A 21,106-nucleotide genomic window follows, 5' to 3' on the forward strand; every position below is an offset into this window, starting at 1 on the left:
TGGGTGTGTGTCGGGGGAGGGGGCACCCACAGCGCCACTTCCTCCCCATTCCACCTTGCCCCACTGACAAGAGTGGGAGCGACACCAGACAGGGAGCCTCCCAAGGCACAGCCCTGCTTTTGAGAGGCTCAGATCTAAGGAAGCCTGAGCGAGCGAGCCCTCCAGGCGCCCGCAGCACAGTCCCGGGGCCCTCCCTTCAGCCTGCCAGGTGACAAAGAGCCCCAGGACCAGGGCAAGAAAAAGTTTCTCAAGTTAAAAAACAAAACAAAATAAGCCTGCAGACTTCCCCTTCTGTGCAGCGGGTTTTCTGCCGGGTTGGGCGGGGGCTGTCTGAGAGTGGCTCCCCTTCAGGCAGCCAAAGCCCCGCCAGCCCGCCCTACAGCCCCTGCACCCACCCGCTTGCAATGCCCAGCTTCCATAGGGTTCTGTCCGAGTTCTCCCAGGAAAGTGAGCTTCTAGGTTCAAATTCTCGGTGGCCTCCATTACCCACTGTGTTCCGAGGTGGGACTTGTCAGACCCTCCCACAGCTACAGGCTGTGTAGGATGCCGCTGCTCTTTCTTTCTGCGTGGGAGAAGGAGGCACTCGGGCCAGCCTCGGGCTCCAACCCCAGCTGCTCCTCCAGCTGCGCTGCCATGGCCCTCAATCCCAGAGCCCATACAGTTCGCTCTAGGATAATCCAGGCGGGTGCTTTAAAGCCAGGGATGAAGATGCTTAAATCGAAGTAAAAACCCGCATTGGCCAAAATGCTCCTGGGCTTTCTCAGGAACCCCCGGGATGACAGCTTCAGACTCGGGTTTGCTCCTTCGTGCCCCCCACCTCCAATCCTGCTCCAGGCTCAGAGAGACCCGGCGCTGGCCGGGGTGCGAGACGCGCGGTGATTTCCAGACGCCTTAAACCCCACGCGACGAGTGCGCTAGGAAATCGGCCAGGCGGGGGTTGGCAAGAGAGGCCGGGGGTGCAAAGGGAGGAGCCGGGTGCTCTATGGGCTCAGGGTGTCCGTGGGCCTATATCCTTTTTCCCCAACCTAGAGAGTCCGGGTCCGGGTGGGATGCAGATGCGTTCACGAGGTCGCCCCAGTTGGAGAGAAGGAATCCGCAGCCGTTAGGGCCTCTGCCTCAGAATCCGCGTCCCGCGAAATCACACGGTCCTTTGCCGGGGAGGCCGGGAACCCAGGTCGCTCAGGGCGCCCCGCATCCTAGCGCCAGGGGCTCTGCCCCGGCTCAGCCCAAGTTAGTTTTGGCATTAATGGGGAGCGCGGGTCTGGAGCGCGGCCGGGGTGACCGTCAGTCAAGGAGAGGTGTATGCGGGGGGGCTGTCCAGCGCAGACACTCGAGTCCTGATCTGAGGGGGAGTCCCGCTTGGTCACTCCAGGACACTCTTTCCAAGTGGCCTCCGAACCCTGCTGCCGCCCTCTCTTTCCCCTACTTGGTGAGGCGGGGGCTCTCCCCAAAAGGGGTGAAGAAAGGTATCGCCAGGTCAGTCCCCTACCCCCCAGCACCGGCGCACAAAACCACAGAGGCCGTTTCCAGACGCTCTCAAGTCCCCAAGAAGTTTTCCGCTCTATCTCCGAGCGGACCGAGGGATGGGGGAAAGGGGCTGACTGGCCCCGCAACTTCTGAGGTGTGACCCAAGCAAAACGAGCCCCCTCCACACCCGAGGCGACGCAGTGGGTGGGATCGCCGTCCCCCCCATCGCCCCCCATCTGCCTCCGGCGCGTCTTGGGGAATCCTGGACAGACTGGGGTTGGAGGAGCTCACTTCACCACGTCCCTCCCCAGCTCAGGAAAGGCCGGGCCGGGAAGTATTCTTTGTCTGACTCGGGGCGGGGGGTGAGGGGGGGTCGCGCCCCCTTACACCCCATTCCCAGCGGCCAGGCCGGGAGGGGGCGGGGCCCAGATTCTTGGGGAAGGGCGGGCCTCAGGAGCCTTTCCAGCCCCCCCACCCGGGCCGACCTCCGGCTGTCTGCCCCCCCTCCCGCCGCCGCGCCGTAGCCCCCACCTGTTCCCAAGGCAGCTCTGGGCCGCGGGGGCCCCGGCCGGGGGCGGGGTGTCGCGGCTGCGCGGGGTCAGTGCGCCGCAGCCGGCTCTGGCTGGAACAAAGTGCGCCGGCCTGGGCCCGGCTCCTCCCGGCGCCCGGCGCGTCTCCGGCGGGCAGTTTGCAAACACAAAGTGAGCCAGTGAGAAGGCGAGAGAGTGCGCGAGCCGGGGAGTTGGTCGGCTCGCCGGCCCAGCCCCCACCCGCGTCCCCGGGCTTGGCCCGCCACCTACCTGTCCGGCCCGGCCGCTCCGTGCGGGCTCCGGCCCGTCAGCCCGCGCGGGGCATGGGGCTCGCTCGGGGCGCAGCCCGGGCCCGCCGCCGCCCGCTGGGGCTGCCCCTCCGCGCCGCCCAGCGCCGCGCAGCTCCCGGGCGTCCTCCCTCTGCGCCGCGCCGCGCCGGCCGCCGCGCGCCCTAGCTCCGCCGGGGCATCGCACTTTGTGGGCAGCTCGGCTCGCTCCGGCTGTGCTGCTCCTTCCCGATCCTCCCGCGACGCTCGTTCGCTCGCTCCGGCTCCGAGGCTCCGGGACCCCGGCGTCCCCGCCCCCGGCCCAGCCCTGGTTCCGGCCCGGGCTCCTCCCCGCCGCGCCGCCGCCGCCTGCGCCGCGCCCTCCTCGCGGGCTGGGGGCTCCGTCCCGGCCGCCAGCCGCACTGTCCGGTCCGCAGGGGCGGCCGGCTCCGGACTCCGAGGGGCTGCGACTGAGCCGGGGCTGCGAGTGGCTGCGAGCGGGCGGCGCGCGGGCGGGGCGGGAGGAGGCGGGGGAGGAGGGTGGAGGGGGAAGGAGGGAGCGCGCGGAGAGCCGGGGAGGAGGGAGCGAGCGAGCGAGCGAGCGGCGGAGGGAGGGGAGACCAACTTCTAGCGCTACCATAATTCGCCTAAAGCAGGTGCAGCCACTTCCACCCCGCGAGGCAGCCAGCCGTGAGCGAGAGGGGACCACGTGGACCAAACTCCAGGGGAAGAAAAGTGGGGACCTGAGGAGAAGACGTGGGGCTGCGGACCTGAAAAAGGCGGGAGGTGGAGAGACCGCAGGGATTCACCCTGGCATCGCAAGCCTATGGCGCCTTTTGCAAGCCTCAGCCTTTCCCTGGAGTCTGGAGGTACGGCCAAGCTCTGCTCCCACACGGTTCATTGGTTCCCGGCGGGCTGCGCTCGGCGCGGGGAGTGGCCGGGGGCTCGGTGTCCTGCCTGGCTCCCTCCTTGCCTGCCTCCTACTCCCCACTGCGTGGGGGCTGGGGGTGAGCTTTCTGACCCCAGGTGGGGGAGGTGGGGAAGCTCCTCTGGGCTTTGTGAACCGTCACCCCTGGCGCGCGCTGCCTCCCTTTCCGGAAGGGGAATTTCCCATAAAGTGCTCTGCGAACCAGTGAAGAAGGGGCCCGAAGCCTGATCCTCGCCGGCAAAGCGAAGTGCACAGTCGAGGCAATTATCCGGACAAATTAGATTGTAAACAAAACTCAATGTCTTTTGCCCCGAGGGACTGGAGGAATTGTGGTGGTGGAGGGGTTGTGTTTTGGGGTTGGGTGGGGGAAGTCCGGATGAGGAAAGGCCCAAGATCCAAGGGGGAGGGCGATGCTGGTAGCAGACGCCTCACTCTGAGACCCGTGGAAATCTGAATAAATCTCCCCTCCCACTCTCCACCCCCAAAACACCTCCCGTCTGTCTCGGTGTGTTGCTGATGGGGAGAGGTAAGGGACGCCTCAGAGATCTCAAGGAGAGCCCACGACCAAGGGAGGACCCTGCTGTGGGGTGAGGGCAGGAAGGCAGTGGCTCTTGAAGGTTCTCCTGGCCCAAATCACTTGAGGCAGGTGGAGATGGGCAGACACATGATGCCCTGTGGAATGTGAGCTGGGGGTGCTTCAGGAATTGGTGCTGTCGTCCGGGGAGAGAGGATTTCTTGGAAGAGAAGCCTTTCCAATGGGGCTGGGAAGAAATGGGTCTCGGGAGAGGAGGCTCCCTCTTGGGTTGTTCTCTATCACTTATTCCATTCCTTTTCTGTGGTTGCCAATAGCCAGAAGTAGTTGTCATGTTAGTGATACCTGTCCAGATCCTTTGTATTTGCCCTACTGGGTGGATGTGACAGGCATACTTAGGTCCTGCTGGATACCTTGCGGATATCTAGGTGTGGAATTGTTGGGGAGAGGACTCCACGTGCCATTTATGTGGCTACCCCAGTGTCCTTTCCAGTGTAGCAATAGCACTGGCAATAAGAATAAAGTAACAGCAGCTAACGGTTGAGTCGTCCCACATGCCAGGCATAGACTCATTTCATCTCCACAATAATCCTATGAGATGGATAGTACTATTATTTCCATTTTACAGAGGAGGAAACTGAGGCATAGAGAGATTAAGTCACGTGCCCAGGCTTAAACAGCTGGTAAGTGATGAAGCAGGATTCCAACCAGAGCCACTTCAGTGAGGACAAGGAAGAAGCTCGTGGGGGTCTTTAACGCCGTACTGCCTGCTGTGGGTTCCCGAGAAGGAGTCAGTTTGGGAGAAAGGAAGCCCTTGGCGGTGTGATCCGATTTATCTTCTATGGAGAGTCAGCTCTGGTGGGAGTCAGGGTGTGTGGACAGGCCTGGGCCTGGCCTGGAGTTGGCAGGTCCTTGCATAAGCCCAGCTGGGCCATGACCAGCCCCTCAGGCCTGCTTCCCATCCTTCCTACAGAGGTTTAGTGTGGGGTGAGAACAAAAGAAGGGATTTCTGCGGTGGGGAGATAGAGGGAGGTGACCTCCACTGGGCTTCTCTGGCTCTTTTCTGGCTGGCTGTCACACCCACTGAATCCTTTTCCCATCACCTTCCTGCTGCGGCCTCCAAACCTCACACACAGACTCGCTTTCCCAGAGGGATTTCCCTGGGAAATGCTTTGGCTTTTGTTTCAGTTTAGTCTCCAGGCCAGCTCAGTTCTCAGCACCCTGTGAGTCATGAGGGGGCCCAAGGGAGGCAAACAACCTGTCTTGTCCTCCCCTAAAGGGCATTTTAGTGAGGAAAACAAGGCCTCACCAAAGAAAGATACAGAACAAACACCTCGAAATCAAAGCAGCCAGCCCAAAGCCCTTCCTTCTGGTGCCGGAGCTCTGTGAGAAGGTTCAAAGAGCTGCCCTTGGCTCCTGAGGCGAGTGAGAGGGAACAGGCAGGGGGGTCCTGTTTCTGTCCTTGTTTCTTCAAATGGGCCAGGGCCAGGGGCTTTGGCTGTGGCAAGAAGCAGGCCCCAAACCAGCGAGGCTGTGGTTAAGAGCACAGGGGCTGGGGTGAGGCAGCCTTGGGTTGAATTTCAGCCTCCGTCACTAGCAGTGTGACCTGGGCAAGTTACGTGCTGTCTGAGCCTCAGTTTCCTCGTGCACAAAATTGGGAGATCACCTCCTAGGGTGGGGTGGGGAAGGACAGCATGAAAAAGCATGGGCAAAGCTTCTGGCTCGGGGACCTGTTCATCAAGGGCTTTCCGTAAGTGCTCATTTTCCTTTTTGTGAGCCCCAGTTTCCTCCCCTAAAAATGAAGAATACTGACCTCATAAAACTGCAAATCATACACACAACTGCAGTTGATACGTATTAAATGCCTGCTGTGTGCCAGGCACTTGACTCTCGTGCTGTTCAGCGTTATCACCCCAGGCCTGGTGGCCCTTCTCATTTGGCAGGTGAGGAACTGGAGGCTCAGAGAGGTCGGGCAACCTACCCCAGGTCACACAGCTAGGAGGTGGTGCAGCAAGGACGTGTCCTCAGGTCTTCCTACTCCAAAGCAGATGCTCCTTCCCAGGGCACCTGCCTTCCTGTTGTGGGGATGAAGTGGGCTAGTGGGTGAGCTAGCTCCTACCACCAGGCCTGGTACTCGGTGGGGGGGAGGGTGGTGTGTCTAGAAACATTAGTCTCCTTGTTCCCATAGTCCCAACACATCTAGGCCCAGAGGTTTTATGTTTCCATTCATCTGCCTGCTTGAGTCTTACTTCTTTTTCCCGAAACACTTTTTTTAGTTATTGAGGAATAAAACTTTACCAGCATCACACAGCAGCTCTACTCCTAAGTATATACCATCAGACTACATACACATATGTGTTTACCAAAAGACATACACTAGAATGTTCTTTTTTCTTTTGAGTGGTAATGTGCGTACATCTCCTTAGGGTAAATGCCAGAAGTGTGGGAAGAACACTAGAATGTTGTTAGCAGCACTATTCTCAATAGCCATCAAGAGTGGAACAGGTGAATAAATCCCGGTATTCTGATACACGGGCCAGGACTTGGCAATAAGAATGAACCAACTATTGCCACACACAGCAACAGGGAGACATTTCACAAACAGAATGTTGGGCACAAAAGCAAGACAAGAGAAAACACACAGTATGATTCCGTTTATCTGAAATTCAAAAACCAGTCAAATTAATGGGGCTACTCTAGGTGGGGGAGTGACTGGGAGGGGGCACAAGGGGGTTCCTGAGGGTCTGAGAATGTTCTGTGTTTTTTGAATTGGGGGTGTGGTTACATGGGTGTGTTCACTTTGTGAAAATTAATTAGGCTGATGTATACTTACGCTTTCTTATACTTGTGCATCTTTCTTAATGCTTAAAAATAAAAATAAAAAGCTTAAAAATGGTTGCTGATCTAGTTGAGGTTCTTCCATATCCCTTCTCCCTCCCTCCATCCTTCTCTTGCAGAGGTAGCCAGTTTCCTGAAGCTGGTAGGTAGCCTTCCCAAGTAAGCCTTACACTCTTAATCATTTAGTATTGCATGGGTATCTTGAAACTTTAAATGAAAAGTATCCTCTGCTCCTTGCTTTAACTTTTTGTTGGTGGTGTTTTTTACTCAATTTCATGTTGCTGAGATTAATTCAGGTTTGCTACAGGTATCTCTAGGTCATTCAATGAAAAGGTTGCTGGAGAGTGTTCTGCCATATCTGTGGACCCCGATTTCTTTCCCCAACCTCCTGGTGATGGACAGTTGGGTTGTTTCTGACATTTGGCCACTGTGGCCACACTGCGGTGGGCTTCCTTCTGTGCAGTGTCCTCCCCCCACCCAGGGCCTTCTGTTTCTCTCTCCTCCTTTGCCTCCTTCTCAGTCAAGTTGCCCCCCTTTTCCCCTGTGGTTCCTCCACTCTGAAATCTTCCCCCCTCCCCGTCTCCCAGCTGCTGCTCCCCACCCTACGTCCCAATCTTTCTTACTCAGAAAGACCCAGGGTCTGTGCTAGGTGGAGGTGGGGGAGGGGTGGGAGGGGACAGCCTTTTCCTATGCCATGGAGGCCCCTGTTCTCCGAGATAAATGGTGATTTAAACAAAGAAATATTTCATTGAGGGTTGATATCTTAATGAACTGTGCCAGGAACCTTCAAGGCACTCTCCTGACTCCCCCCTTTTTAAGGGGGGCTCCTAGCCCTGGGGGGAGGCTTATCAGCTTACCATATTGTCCTGAGTAGAAGACCATGTGGTGTGGGGAGCTGTCCTGGGGGGCTGTGGAGGGGAGGGCACCCAGGACTAGGGGTGGAGCCAGGCTACCCTTCTTGGTGCCAGGCTGGCCTGGTGCCCGGGCCCTGGGAGATGTTTGCAGGCCCCCTGTAGTCGCCTTTGAGGACTCAGAGACTCAGGCCTTGTCTATGGGGTGGTAGGCACGGGACTCCGGGCTGATTGGTGGAAAATCAGTCATTAAGGATCAGGAAATGTACAATAACCTGACAAGCAGTAGACAATTTTCCATCAATTAGAACACAGTGTCTTTGGGTCAAATGGGACCCCTCTGTAGAGGGATCTCCTTGCGTGGAGAGAGCGGGACACACACAGGGATGGGCAAAGAGAGCAGACCCAACCCTGTCCCCTCTCCATGCTGGCATCCAGCCATTCACTGAGGAGGGGTGTGCCTGGGGGCAAGGAAAGGCCACGGAGCAGGCACAGAGAAAGAACCCCTTCTCCCTTCGGGTAGTTCTTCATCCTTTAAGAGCTAGGTGAGCTCTTGAAGCTACGTGAAGACGTACACATGCTATGTCTTCCTCCCCTGTGAAGACCCTTGGATTTAAATCCCAGTTCTGTCACTTTCTAGCCTGAAATCCTGAAGCCAGGGGCTTAATCTCAGTTTCTTCAACTGAGAATGGGGGAAAACATGAGGGTCTGGCAGAGAGGTAGTGAGGAATAGTAGAAAAATCAGGTAGGGTCCTTCTCAAACGGGCACTGGATAGGTGGGAGCTGCTCTCCTTGCTTCTTGACTAACCCACACTACTTCCACCTCTTTCCCTCTCCTCTGTAGCGCTCGTGTTGATGTTACAATGTTAAAATGGCTAACTTTTATTTAATAAGCACCTAGTAACTTGTCACACATTGTAATTTTTGTTAACTGTTTAGCCCTTTGTGCCTCATCTCTCCAACCAGACAATAAACTCCTGAGATCAGGGGCCCACGATTTTTAGTCATTTTGGGATATTCTGTTGCACCCAGCATTGTGTATTTTGCATAGTAGATGCACAGTAAATGCATGTTGAATTGATTTGATTATAATTTGATACTTGAAAGCAAAGTTAAAAAAAAAAAAAAAGCCTGACACCTCAGGGCAAGTCTGTGCCCTGCAGGTATCAGCTGGGGGTTGAGAACATATGCAGTCACTGTGTCTTCAATGGTTGGAGGGAAAGAGCTGGGGTTCAAGGGGGACTTGGCTAGAAGATGGGATGAGGCAGCACCCTCACTCCCTCGGGGCTGTCCCTCCCTCCCACAGGGCTGTGCTCCCGTTATTCCCATTGTTCCTTCCTGCTCCCTTTCTGCTGGTCCGCCAGGGGTGCCTTCAGAACTCTGTGCTTAGCAAGGGAAGTGTTCCTTCCCCATGGAACCTTGGAGGCTTGGGGTTCGGGGTCTCAGCCACTGGCGCTGGAGGGCGAGGTGGGATATGAAGGAGGAAAGTCAAAGCCAAAGTAGCCTCATACTGGAAATAGCTACCACCTATTGAGCATCTACTGTATACCAGGCATTTTTTATATGTATCTCTGATCATATAAACATAAAACCACAATGGTCTTAATGTTTTGTCTTGTTTTTTTAAGAGAAGTCAGTACCCCAGTTGGCAGAGGCAATGGATGTAGTGTGCATATAAGGGAAGATAATCGAGAATGTTTATAAGTCCCTTATTATGTGTAGCATCTAGCTGGGCCCATGGAGTGGGGCCCACACATTTTCCTGGGGCTTCCACACACTGGTCTGAGTCACATTCCATGCGTGGCCCGGGCCCCAGGGCCCACCTCCTTCCTACTTCTCCTGTACCCCCTCTTCTCTCTGGCCTTCTCTCCTCCAGCCCCCTCTGCTCTTGACCCCTGGCCCTCCAGCCCCTCAGATCTCTCTCATGGTTGTTAGGCAGAAGGAAGTCCCTGGAGCCAGGCGTCTGAAGGCTGGAGTGGGGCTGGGTCTTGATTAGAGAAGAACCAACCGTGCGTCAGGTAGCGTAACCATTCTTCCTGTGACCTCGTTTCACCTCCCAACAACCCTCTGAGATGGTACACCAGATGCTGTTGGTGCCCTGCCCTTATGCCCTCTCCCTGACCACTTACACCCCCAGCACCTACCTACGTGCCTGAGGGCTGCCTCTGGGCATGGGATCCCACTTTGCCACTGTGTGGGAGGCCAGAGTGTGGGGAATTAACACCCTCCAGGAGAGCCCTCTGCCCGTGAGGGATGGGAATGGGTGTATAAATATCCCCACTCCCTCACCCCTCTGGTGGGATAACTGAGGTATGTGTCTACGTGCACTCCCAGGGATTCCTCAGCAGGACTGAGCCCACCCTAGTGGCTGGTTGATAACACACTTTACTGCCCTCCTTCCCTTCCTTGTCTTATGTTCTCACTTCTCTACTGGTGTTTCCTTTGCCTCCTGAAAATCAACCATCTGTACTGGAATAGTGGTCTCTGGGCCTGCTTCTGGGGAACCCAGCCTAAGTCAGGTGGGTGCTGTTATTATCTGCACTTTACAAATGACAAGACTAAAGCCCAGAGAGGTTGAGACTCACACACAGTTCCACAATTACGTAAGTGAAGTGCCTGCATTCATGCCCCGGCTTGGTACACATGGGAGTGTCCATTTCATCACTCTACTACATGGCTTCTTGAGGGTCTTCCTCCTTGCCCCCATGAGTCTGGTTCAAGGCCATTCTCCTTAGTTTCTTGCCTTGAGAGCTAAGAAGTGAGGATTAGGCTGGAAGTGGAGAGTGTTTTCAGGTCACTCAGCCCTCCCTGCCTTGCTATGGGTCGCTGGCTGGCAGTCTCGCAGACAGAAAAGAGAAGTGATAAACACCAACAGGGCTGGACATATGATGAATGGAAAAAAGTGAAAGCCACCTGGAGTGCTGGAAGGAGAGAGGACTGAGCCAAGGGTCCAAGGAGAGGGTGGGCTCAGGCTGAGGAGTCTTTCCAAGCCTTTGCTCTATTCAAGGGGCCGTGACTAGACTTCCCTGCGCAAAGCGGCCCCTATAAAAGCAGGAGGAACTGAGGTGAGAGATAGGAAAGGATTTCTTGATAGTCAAGTTTGCTCAGCCTTGGAATGTACAAAGTTGCCTGCTGAAAACCTCAGGATCAGGGGAGAAATTGGCTTGCCTCTCTCATCAGTGTGGAGGTGGGCACTGTGCATGGGGCAGGGATGACCTGATCCCCCCAAACAAAAGTTACCTGTGGAGAATATCTTAAAATTTTCGACTCGTTGGGTTTTCATGACACTGTTTTCTTAGTTTAGGTTCTCCCAGAAGCGAACTCTGAGGCCAGGGTTCAAGCACAAGTAGTTTATTTGGAAAGTGGTTCCAGGAAACACCAGTAGGAGAGTGGGAAAGTGAGAAGGGCAGGAAGCCAATACAGGGAGTGTTATTGGGCACTTTATGCCACCACTGTGACCAAGAGTGGTGCAGTCCCTCTGGGGAACTCCCGAAGATGTATGAGACATGCCTCGAGTTGTCTACATCACGGGCAAGGGAGCTGGGGTATTTATGCACCAACTCCCTCTTTGTCATTGGTTGAGAGCTGCTTCCAGGCACATGAGCTGGATCCAAGGGTGTTTCCATGGCCAGGAAATAGCAGGTGTTGCCAGTAAGCAGCCGTCCCCTTTAGAGGTAAGTGCCAAGAGATATGGCACCCGCCACACCTATTCTCCTTGACTTTTCCTTTCCATGTGTCTTTGTGGGTTCATGTCATTGCCCACTGTCCCCTTTGAATGCTTGGTGTTCTCAAGCTGTCAACCTTGACCTATTACTCTCCTAAAGCCACATGTCCTCTTGGACACTCTCATCTACTCTCATGGTTTTAACTACCATCTGTGGGTTGATGGCTCCAAGTACTAGCCCTGTCTTGGACCTTGCTCCCATCCCCATGTCTGTGAGCCTCCAGTGATGGCATACTCAATATGTCCCAGACCCAAATCATCATTTGTATCAAAAACATGCCCCACCTCTGCATTTTCTCCCCAGTGGTGGCATCACGATCCACCCCATCACTCTAGAAACTAGGGATCCCCCCTTGATTCTTTATATCCCTTCCTTTTGACATCCAGTCACCATGTCTTGTGGACATGGCTTCCCAAATATTGCTCAGAGTCATTCCCTCATCTCTACCCCTGCCTCCACTCCATTGGTCTGGACCCTCATTATCTTCCAGCTGGGATATTCCAGAAGCCTCTAACTGCTCCCACTTCCAACCTGATCCCCTCCCCGTACCTCCTTCCTGTCCATCCTCCACAGTGGTCAAAAAGTTCTATATAAAATGCCAACCTGAACTTGTCATGCCTTGCTCAAGACCCGTTCCCACAGGACCAAATTGAAGCAACTTGGCCTGGTACAGAGGGCACAAGGTATCCTTTCTTGAACCTCCGATTCTATCTCTGGCCACTCCCAGCTCTGCTACTTGGGATTTCTGACTTGTGCTGTGCTCTTTCCTCTCAAGCAATGCCCTCTGCTTAGAATACCTTCTCTTCTACTTGCTTTCATGGCTGACTCTAAGACCCAGCTGACACCTCCTCTTGGAAGTTTTCCTTGAATGCCCTGAGCTGGATTAGACTCTTGTGTGCTCTTATATTGGTTCAAGTATCAGAAAATTCACTTCAAACAGGCTTAGATAACAAGAGGAATCGATTGGCTCATGTTACTGAAAAATTGAGGGGTAGGGCTTGCTGCAGGTGATGTGTGATCCAGGGTCTCAAAACAATGCCCTTGGGTTCTCTACGTTGCTAACTCTGCCTTTCTCTGGATGGGCTTTGTTCTCAGAGTCCTCAGAGGGAGTCCCATCAGCTTCAGACTTACGTCCTGCCCAGTTCAGTCCAGTGAACTGCTCCAGCAAACGCTGGCTGGTTGGGACCTGCCTAGAGATTTACTTGCCCTTCTCCAATGGCCAAGGGCTTAGAGTGTTCTCCTTCAGGAGTTGGCAAACTGTGGCCTGCTTGTTTCTGTAATGGCAGAGATCAGTAGTGGAGGCAGAGACCAGTAAACTTTTTCTGTAAAGGGACACATAGTAAATATTTTAGGCTTTGTGGGCCGAGGCAAAATCGAGGATATTATGTAGGGACTTGGATAACAAGAGAGAAAACAAATTTCCACAAAATTTTTATCAATGGAATTACAATTACAATAATAAGTACAATTCTTTGTAATACAAGTCTGCAAACGATAAGACTGGGATTTTTTAGCGGGAGAGGAATAACATTTTGCTTCATTGGGGTTTGGAGTTAATGCTCCCTATCATCAAATTGATGGCAAACGTTCACCTTAGCTCATTCTTAGCTCACAGACCACACAAAAACAGGCAGGTTTTGGTCTGGGGGCCACAGTTTGCCAACCCCTGAATTAAATCAAACCGTTAAAAAGCTAAGGGAAGAGACTGTGGGGAGCTGGAAAAGGAGACAGCGAACCACTCTGATGGTGGAGGTGATGTCCATGCGACAGGCCTTCATATGTGGGGCTGTCTTTGTGATGGGCTATTCACAGGGTTGGGCCATGGGGGCATTTTATAAGACATTTCTTTATAAGACAACTTCATGTCCATTAGACCCCCTACTCCTGACACCATCCCTATAAAATAGGCAAGGTGAGGTGGTTGTGCCACTTTCACAGAGGGGAAACTGAGGCTCAGAGGTGAGTGGCTCATCTGAGGTCTCAGAGCTAGGCATCTCCGGGACACCTTTGAGGATTCTCAGACATGGGCCTTGGGACGTGTGCTTTGTTGAGTAATTGAACAATTGTGGTATCCTCTGGCTGAGAGACAGAGGCTGGGCCAGAAGGAGGACAGGCTGGTCTGGACATGGCCAGGGAGGCTAGGTCTCCAGCTGGCTCTCTGACACCCTGTTGTTGACTGCAATGGGCCTGGTCAACACAGGTGCTCAGGAACCCAGTTCTGTTTCAAGAATCTCTGGGCTTAGGCCTGTCTCCCTGTAACTCCCCATACCGGACAGGTGATACCAGCTCAGTAGCCCTGAGCTAGAGAGAAATCAGGCTTCAGGCAAGAGTGCCCAGGACCACAAACCCCTCACTGTACTGCTTCCAGCCTCTGGGTCTGGCCCCATTTGGATCCCTGATGAGCACTCTGGGTCCTGTGAGCCAGGATGGGGTTTAAACCTTGGTGTTGGGATGACCCTGGGGTGGGGGCAGGCTGTGGGCAGCCCTCAGCAGGACCATCTCAACCTTCCTCCAGGGCTGCCCTGGCCTCAGGCAGGGCTGCCCAAGGTCAGGGAAGGGTTCTAGGGGTGTGCAGAGGCAGCAGGGAGTGAAGGATGGTTGCAGGGTTCCTTTCCAGGGTGATGGTATGTAGATACCAAGTATGTTTGTGTCGGTGCGGACAAACACACACACATTCCCTGGTCTTACACACTCCCATGGTCAGACAGTCACACCCACATCCATCTTCACTACCAGGATCTCACACACACATACACACATGTTCCCACGGTTTCCCACACTTATTTACACACTCCCAAGCTCACACGACATGTTCATATACACCGGTATTAGTTTCCTAGGGCTCATGGAACAAAGTACCACACACTGAGTGGCTGAAAACAACAGAACTTTATTGTCTCACAGTTTTGGAGGCTAGAAGTCCAAAGTCAAGGTCACTTCTGAGACCTATAGGAGAGGATCCTTCCTTGCCTCGTAGCAGCTTCTGATAGCCCCAGGTGTTTCTTGGTTTGTAGATACATCATTCCAATCTCTGCCTCCGTCTTCGCATGGACTTTTGTCTCTGTGTCTTCTCATGGACATCTTTTTATTAGGACACTAGTGATGTTGCATTAGGGGCCACCCTACTCCAGTATGACCTCATCCTAACTGATTACATCTGCAACAACCCTATTCCCAAATAAGACCATATTCTGAGGTGCTAGGGGTTAGGACTTCAACATATTTTTGGGGGGAGGGGGCACAATTCAACCCATAACAACACTTTATGGCCATAAAATCTCACATGTGCATACCGTACTCCCATTGTGACACAGATATGCACACTCACACGTTCACATGTTCCCATAGTCACAGACTGATACATATCCATATATACCCCCAGGATCACACGCACACATTCACACACTCCCATGGTCTCTCACGCACATCCGTACCTACACTCACACGTCACAGATACACACTCCCCCTCCGTCTGCCCGTCTTACATACAGCCCCACACACCCCTTACGGTCACCTTCCTTCATACGCCCTCACGCCCCCGCCCCACTTCCACACATCCCCTTGGCCACACTCAGAGGCCACCCGTCGGGGGTCATGCTCTGAGACTCGGCACATTGGCAGCCTCACACTTGGCTCGGTACCTCTCACATCCTCTCCCGCCCACACAGTCGCTCCCTTTCTGCCTCCTCCTCCATCCAGCACACCGGATCCCCAGCCAACCCTCAGGGTGGGGAGGCTGCAGCTGGGCACCAGGTGGGTAGCCCCTTGCCGTCTGGAACCGGGTGTCCCCACGAGCCTTCTCCTTCGCAGACTCCCACGCGTCCCTCTCGGGGCAGGCAGGCAGGCAGGCAGACAGACAGACAGAGGCACACACTCTCACATTCACGGCGCCCCTCCGGCAGCCCCACGGCAGCAGTCTGTTCCTCATTATGGGCCAATGCGCCTGTTTACTCACCCAGCTGGAGATGGTTAGAGAGTGATAAATAATGAAAGAGAAAACAGGCTTTTCCCCTCTGCGGCTTCTATTTATGTAACATGTGTCACAGCTCACTCACAGACTTTGTTTCGGAGCTGGTTGCAGGAAATCGTTTATTTTTTCCGGACGGTGGCTTGAAGGGTGGGGTGGGGGCCGGGGTTTGGGTTTCTGGTCTCACACCCATGGGATTTTTGGGATCTCCTCCCTGAGTCCTCCACCCCTGGTGCCTCCGCTCCCTGCCTCCCCTGACACCCCCAGGGCAGACATCATGGCTCAAGTCTGCTTTACAACGGGGTTCCCCGTCTCCACTGATTTGGAAGGAGTTGGGGTGGTTGGGGGCCCCTCCTCGCTGCCTCTGAAACCCCCTAAACAGATGGGCTTGTTTCAAGAGCCAGAGAGCTTAAGACTAGGACTCCCCAAGAGGAGGCAGTGGGATGAGGGGCTTCCTAGGTAGCCTGCACCTGTTGGGGGGAGGGTACAAAAGGATTCGTTCTATAAAATACGAATAAAAGGATCCATACCTGTGTTCACTTAGCAGTTTTATGTCCATGGTCTCTCTGAGGCCCCACAACTTTCAGCTGCTCCTTCCCACGTGAGGTCATTGAGGGCCAGGACTGGGAGGGACTTGCTGTGGTCTGGTCCGCTGGTTGTGAAGAGCCAGGACTTCAAACTCACACATCCCGCTGCCCCCCTTTTCCCAGGGGCACCTCCCTTGGAGGAGTTCTGTTGAACGTAACTCGTGTTAAGGCAGGTGGGAGTAGTTACAAGGGTGTGGGGACTTGGAATGTACGGGATGTGAGCTGGCAGAGAGACGTGCCCCCCTCCCAGTCCTTCCCCAGACACTAGGGCAGCCATCCTTGGGGGGACAGCAGAAAGCTGCCCTACTCCCCAAACCCCAGTGCAGGAGGTTCTTGAGAAGTTGGAAGGCAACCTGCCCCCAGCCTGAGCCTGTATCCCTGAATGCCAGGGCAGGGAGCCTGTGCCTTGCTTGACATGGAGCCCCAGTGGTGTCCCAGGCCACCTACTGGCAGAACCCAGAGGTACGGACCCAAGGGATGCAGAGTCCACTATGGAAAATGGACCAGGAAGCCCCCCACTCCTGCAGACTGGGGGTGGGGGGGTGGGGGGGATGTACAGGTACCGTGGGATCAGTCCTGCCCAGTTGCCCCAGGGATTCTCACAGGGCTGTCCCTCAGGAATCTTCTGGCTGGTGGGAGAAGCGGCCACATTCCCTAGACAAGGACTTTAAACACTCTCTGACAAGCCTAAGAGCACAGAACGTAGACTCAGCGCAAAAGAGAAAAAGCGCCAAGGAGGTGGTTTTCAAATTGAGTGGGTGTCAGAATCACAAGGGAGCTTACTAAATGCTGATGCCCAGGCTTGCCCCCAGGTGCTAATTCAGCAGGTGGAGAGCATCCAGGAATCGGCATTGCTGACAAGTTCCTGGGAATCCTGAGACTGGCGGTTTCCCAAAGACTGGGAGACAGTAGAGCCATAAGGGCGCCCCAGAGGCACCCCCTGCCCCTAAAGATGAGAAAGAGGCATTACGGTTAGTCAGGAGGGAATTTCCCTTTCCCCAGAGGGCGGGAATGAATTGGTCAGAAGAATGATAACATTGGTTTGGTTGGAAGGAAGGGAGAGAGGAAAGGAGGAAGGAAGGAGGATGGAAGGGAGGAAGAGAGGGAGGGAAGTAAGGAGGGAGGAAGGAAAGAACAAAGGGAGGGAAGGAGGGAGGGAGAAAGGAGGAAGGAAGGAAGGAAATGAGAGTTTACCAACATCCGTTAGTTACCAAGCATAGTTATATGACATTTTGATCTGGCTGCTTTGACTTTTTGACATTCATACCCATTTCTGAAACCTAAAATACTGTCAACGTTCTGTTTCTTATTACCGAGTAATGCTCATACAGACATACCCATCTCACCCTGAGTCAGAACTTTGTGTCAGCCGGGGTGGTTTGCACATCTTTGAGCTCTTACTCCGTGCGAGGCACTGTTTTAAGTTGCTTTATTTTTACTGCACCACAACACTGACAAGCAATAATATTTCCATTTGACTGAGGAGGACACCAAGGCTCAGAGAGGTTCAGTGACTTGTCTAAGGCCACGAAGCTGTATAAATCCCAGCAATGGTAAGAGCCAGTGCTCTTGGAATTGCTCCGGGGAGGAATCGTATTGAGATTGAGTAACCAAATTCAGAACCTGATCACAGCCCTCTCTCCAGAACTCCCTCTCCCAACCTGTGGAACGGAAAGGTGGGATGCGGAGGCAGCCTCTCTGCTACACCCCCAGCCTCTTGCCTTTGGGACTCTCTGGACTCAAACAAATCCCACCCAGCCTGTGTCCGGGTCTCAGAGCTCTCTGCCTGAAGGCAAATGCCCAGGACAGGAAGCTGAGCTCCTGGGGTCCTGGGTACCGCCTTCCAGTTTAGTACAGGGAGCACTTGTGGCTCTGAGGTGGTCCCAGGAGAGAGGGGCCATGTGAGGGAGCTTGAGGAGCACCCCTTCCTGGGTTTCCAGGAGCCTCCTGCATCCCTGTCCCCTTGGCAGGATGAGTGTGTCACAAGCGGGAGGGTGGGAGTGTGGAGGGAAGGGCAGGGCTGGCCAGAGCCCACTGCCCTGGACGTTCCTTCTGGCTGTGGGCCGAGCTTGATTTCAAACACAGGGACTCAGCAGTGTCCCAGGAACCCTGCCCAAACCTCCTCCCCCGAGATGCTCATCTGCACACATGCTCTCAAGTGACTCCCCTGCATGGAGAGCTCCCTTCATGAAGACCCAGACAAAACTCTGGACTCTAATGTCCCCTGTGGATGGTGACCTGTATAGTAAAAATCATCCTAAACCCCAGGTGCTCTGCAGATGTCTCTGAACTTCACATTGATCCTGCAAGGAGGCTTTTATTATAACCCTCCCACCCCCACCCCACCCCTCACGGGCGCATGCACACACACACACACACACACACACACACACACACTACCTTGTAGGTGAAAAAAATGGGACTCAGAAAAGCCAAGTGACTGGCCTGAGGCCACATAGCTACTACGTTGTGGAGCTGGGGTGGGATCTGGACCTGTCTCATGCCAAGCTCTCCCTCATCCCTTTCACCAGGCTGCCGTTTCTCTTTCTCTCCCAGCACCCAGTAGGTGTTCAGGAAGTCAACTGATTAACGTGTATAAGTGGGTCTTATAAACACTCGGTGTGGGCCCCAGCTGCCCCTTTCTCCAAACCCACCTTGAGCTGTGATCTCCCGGCAGACTCAAAACCGCAGACCCCTCTGATTCCTCCACAGCCAGAACTAGCACCAGCCTGAATTCCTTGGGCTCCAGCCTCAGTTTCCCCTCTGCCTCTCAGGCCCACACACCTGAGCAAGGCTCCCCCTGTATGGAGAGATGAAGAGCACTGGCTGGGCTCCTGCCCTGGGTCTGACCCTCACTCTGGAAGCCTCTGGAGTGCAGCCACCTCCATCCTCCCCTCTTTCTCCAAAACGTCAGGCCTGGCACTGCCCCCCTGCAGCCCCCTCTCCCCCGCGGCCCCCGGGGAGCCCAGGCTTTGCTTGAGGGCAGCGAGTGAAGCCGGCTGTAACAGAGAAACCTCAGGCTCCTCTTTAGAAGTCCCGGAGGAGGCAGATCTGAGGAAGGGCTGCCGAGAAGGCGCCTGCAGCAATGTCATCTTGAGAACAGCCCGGCTGACAGGATGCTGAGCGGGGATTAGGGTCGGGATCAGGGAAGTCGGGGAAGTGAAGGCAAGCTCCCCGCTCCCCTCGCCTCCACCGAAGCCTCCTCTGCTGCTGCTCGGTTTGTCTTCTTGTTTGTTCTTCCTCTGGGAAAGTGGAAAGTGGGCGGGAAGGGAAATGGGCAGGGGCGAGGCAGAGAGGTGGGGGGAAGGACAGGGGAGAAGTGGAGAAGGGCAGGCGGTGGGTGGAGGGCCATGGAGAGAGAAGGATGCCAGGCCTCCTCTGGTTCTCAGGGCTCAGCCCAGGGCAGGCAGAGGCATGGGGGCCCTCGCCTGGGACCCTTACTCAGTGACTGTCCTCATGCCAGTGCCCCTGTGAACTTCCCCCAGGCGCAGAGCCTGTCCTGAGTGTTGGCAGGGACAGTGAGGACAGAATTGACCAGGCTGATGTGGCAGATGTGATAGACCCTCTGGATAGGGGACAAGCCTGTTTCCTCTTGCCCATAAATGCAAGGTACCTCATTTGGGGAAAGGCTATCACCTTGACCTGCCCAATCGTTGAACTGTCAGAGGACCCCAGCCAGAGGGGCTGCTGAATTCCAGGTCATCCAGTGCAACAGAATTCTAGTGAAACCACAAACCCTCACATTGTCGCTGGTGGGGTGATTTAGAGTGTGGCTTCTAGTCTCAGGCTGCCTGTGTTCGAATTCTGACTCTGCCACTCATTTGCTGTGTGACTTTGGGCAAGTCGGCTAACCTCTCTATGCCTCATTAGGAGAAAGTGGTAGCACCCCCTCATAAGGTTGTTAAGAAGATGGAGTGAACACATGAAGAGTTCTTGGAGTAGGGCTTGCCACAGAGGACGTGTGCCATGAAGGTCCTTTATTTATTATCGGGTGGGGTGGGGGTGCAGAGTGTGGCAACATGAAGTTAATTGTCTGAAAGCTTCCTGGAGGAAGAGAGTGTGGGCTCTGATTTTGGAGACTGAGACTTGGCAGAGCTGAAGGAGTGAACTGGGGGTGAGGGACAGAGCTCCGGTTTGCCAGGTGAGTGTGGGGCCCGAGGGGGTCAGGGATTTAAGGAGGTGTCTGGGGAGAGATGGACAGGATGCATTTCCCTGGAGCCCCACTCCCGGCCAGTCTTTCTCCAAAGTTCCTGCTCTAACTAGGGGTCACATGATTACTCTCTCCAGCCCTGCCAAGGTGAAAAGATGCTGTTTATCATGGTGACCTTCCCAGAATGGAGCTTTTCCAGAAATCCAAGCAATTCCGAGTGGCTTCCAGTTGCACCTGGGTTCTCTGGAGCTGGTGAGGGACGAGAAAGGTGAAGCAGAGAAAGGTGCAGAGGCTACAAAGCTGGAAGCAGACAGTTCGTGGGGTTAGGTTCCAGCTCTGCCACCCACCAGCTGTGTGACTTGGCACAAGTCGATTAGCCTCTCTGGGCCTCAGTTGCCTGGTTCGTGAAGTGGGATTAAAATTCCCACAGGAACCGAGGAGGGGTCATTCCCGGCCTCCAGGGCTGTATATTCAGGACCTGCTCAGCCTGGCCCAACCCTCAGCCCCTCCTGGGGGTCCTCAGACCCTCACCCCATCTCTGGACACCCTGGCTGCAGGCAGGGGGTGGGGAAGGGTCTGGGTGGGAGTGAGAGCCTGGTATGGGGCACTGGTAATTGAGGCAAGGGTCTGCTGAGTCTGATTTTTGGGGGAAAGCACCTGAGGCAGGGGGCCTAGTCTCTGCAGAGGTGTGTTGGTGGGGAGCTCCTGGCTGGGAATTTTCTCTCGAGGGGATTAGTTTCTGGAGAAGCTAATTTCAAAACCATCTTTTTTTACCTGTCAATAAAAATTATGTATATTTATTGTAGAAAATTTGGGAAATACAGAAAAGCACAAAAAAGGAGATAAAGTTCAGCCATAATCCCACCACTCAGAGACAACCATGCTAAGATGTTACTTGTACTTTTTTAAAGTACACACTCACACACACATTCACACACATACACACTCATACTCATGAACATTCACAAACATTCACATTCATATACTCACACATTCACACACACATATGTAACTTTTTATTACAACATAACGTGCTGAATGTACAAGTATCTCAAAAAATTTAGAAACAGGATCGTGGAATCATGAATACATTACCATTTTGTAAACTGGGTTTTTCATTAAACAAAATATGGTGAACTTTTCCCCCAGGTCACTAAATATTCTTCCTTGGTGTAATTTAAAATGACTGTAGAGTGCTCCATCTTTTGGGTATGTCATAAGGCATATCGTTTTATCAATCCCCAATTGTTGGTCATCCAGATTAT

General features: G+C 54.2%; 1 protein-coding gene across 7 annotated transcripts in view; it reads right to left on the reverse strand.

The window, feature by feature from the left end:
• FOXP4 (forkhead box P4) overlaps positions 1–2,583 on the reverse strand; it is a 50,819-nt gene extending 48,236 nt beyond the window's left edge. For 3 of the 7 annotated variants that reach the window (XM_058554420.1, XM_058554416.1, XM_058554414.1), the window contains exon 1: positions 2,268–2,583. The gene's annotated coding sequence lies outside the window, so the exon portion shown is untranslated. The remainder of the gene's footprint in view (positions 1–2,267) is intronic. The other 4 variants (XM_058554415.1, XM_058554419.1, XM_058554413.1 and 1 more) reach the window with 2 other exon arrangements.
• Positions 2,584–21,106: the final 18,523 nt, after the last annotated feature.

The sequence above is a fragment of the Diceros bicornis genome, chromosome 14 (assembly GCF_020826845.1).
Source record: "Diceros bicornis minor isolate mBicDic1 chromosome 14, mDicBic1.mat.cur, whole genome shotgun sequence".
Taxonomy (NCBI): domain Eukaryota; kingdom Metazoa; phylum Chordata; class Mammalia; order Perissodactyla; family Rhinocerotidae; genus Diceros; species Diceros bicornis.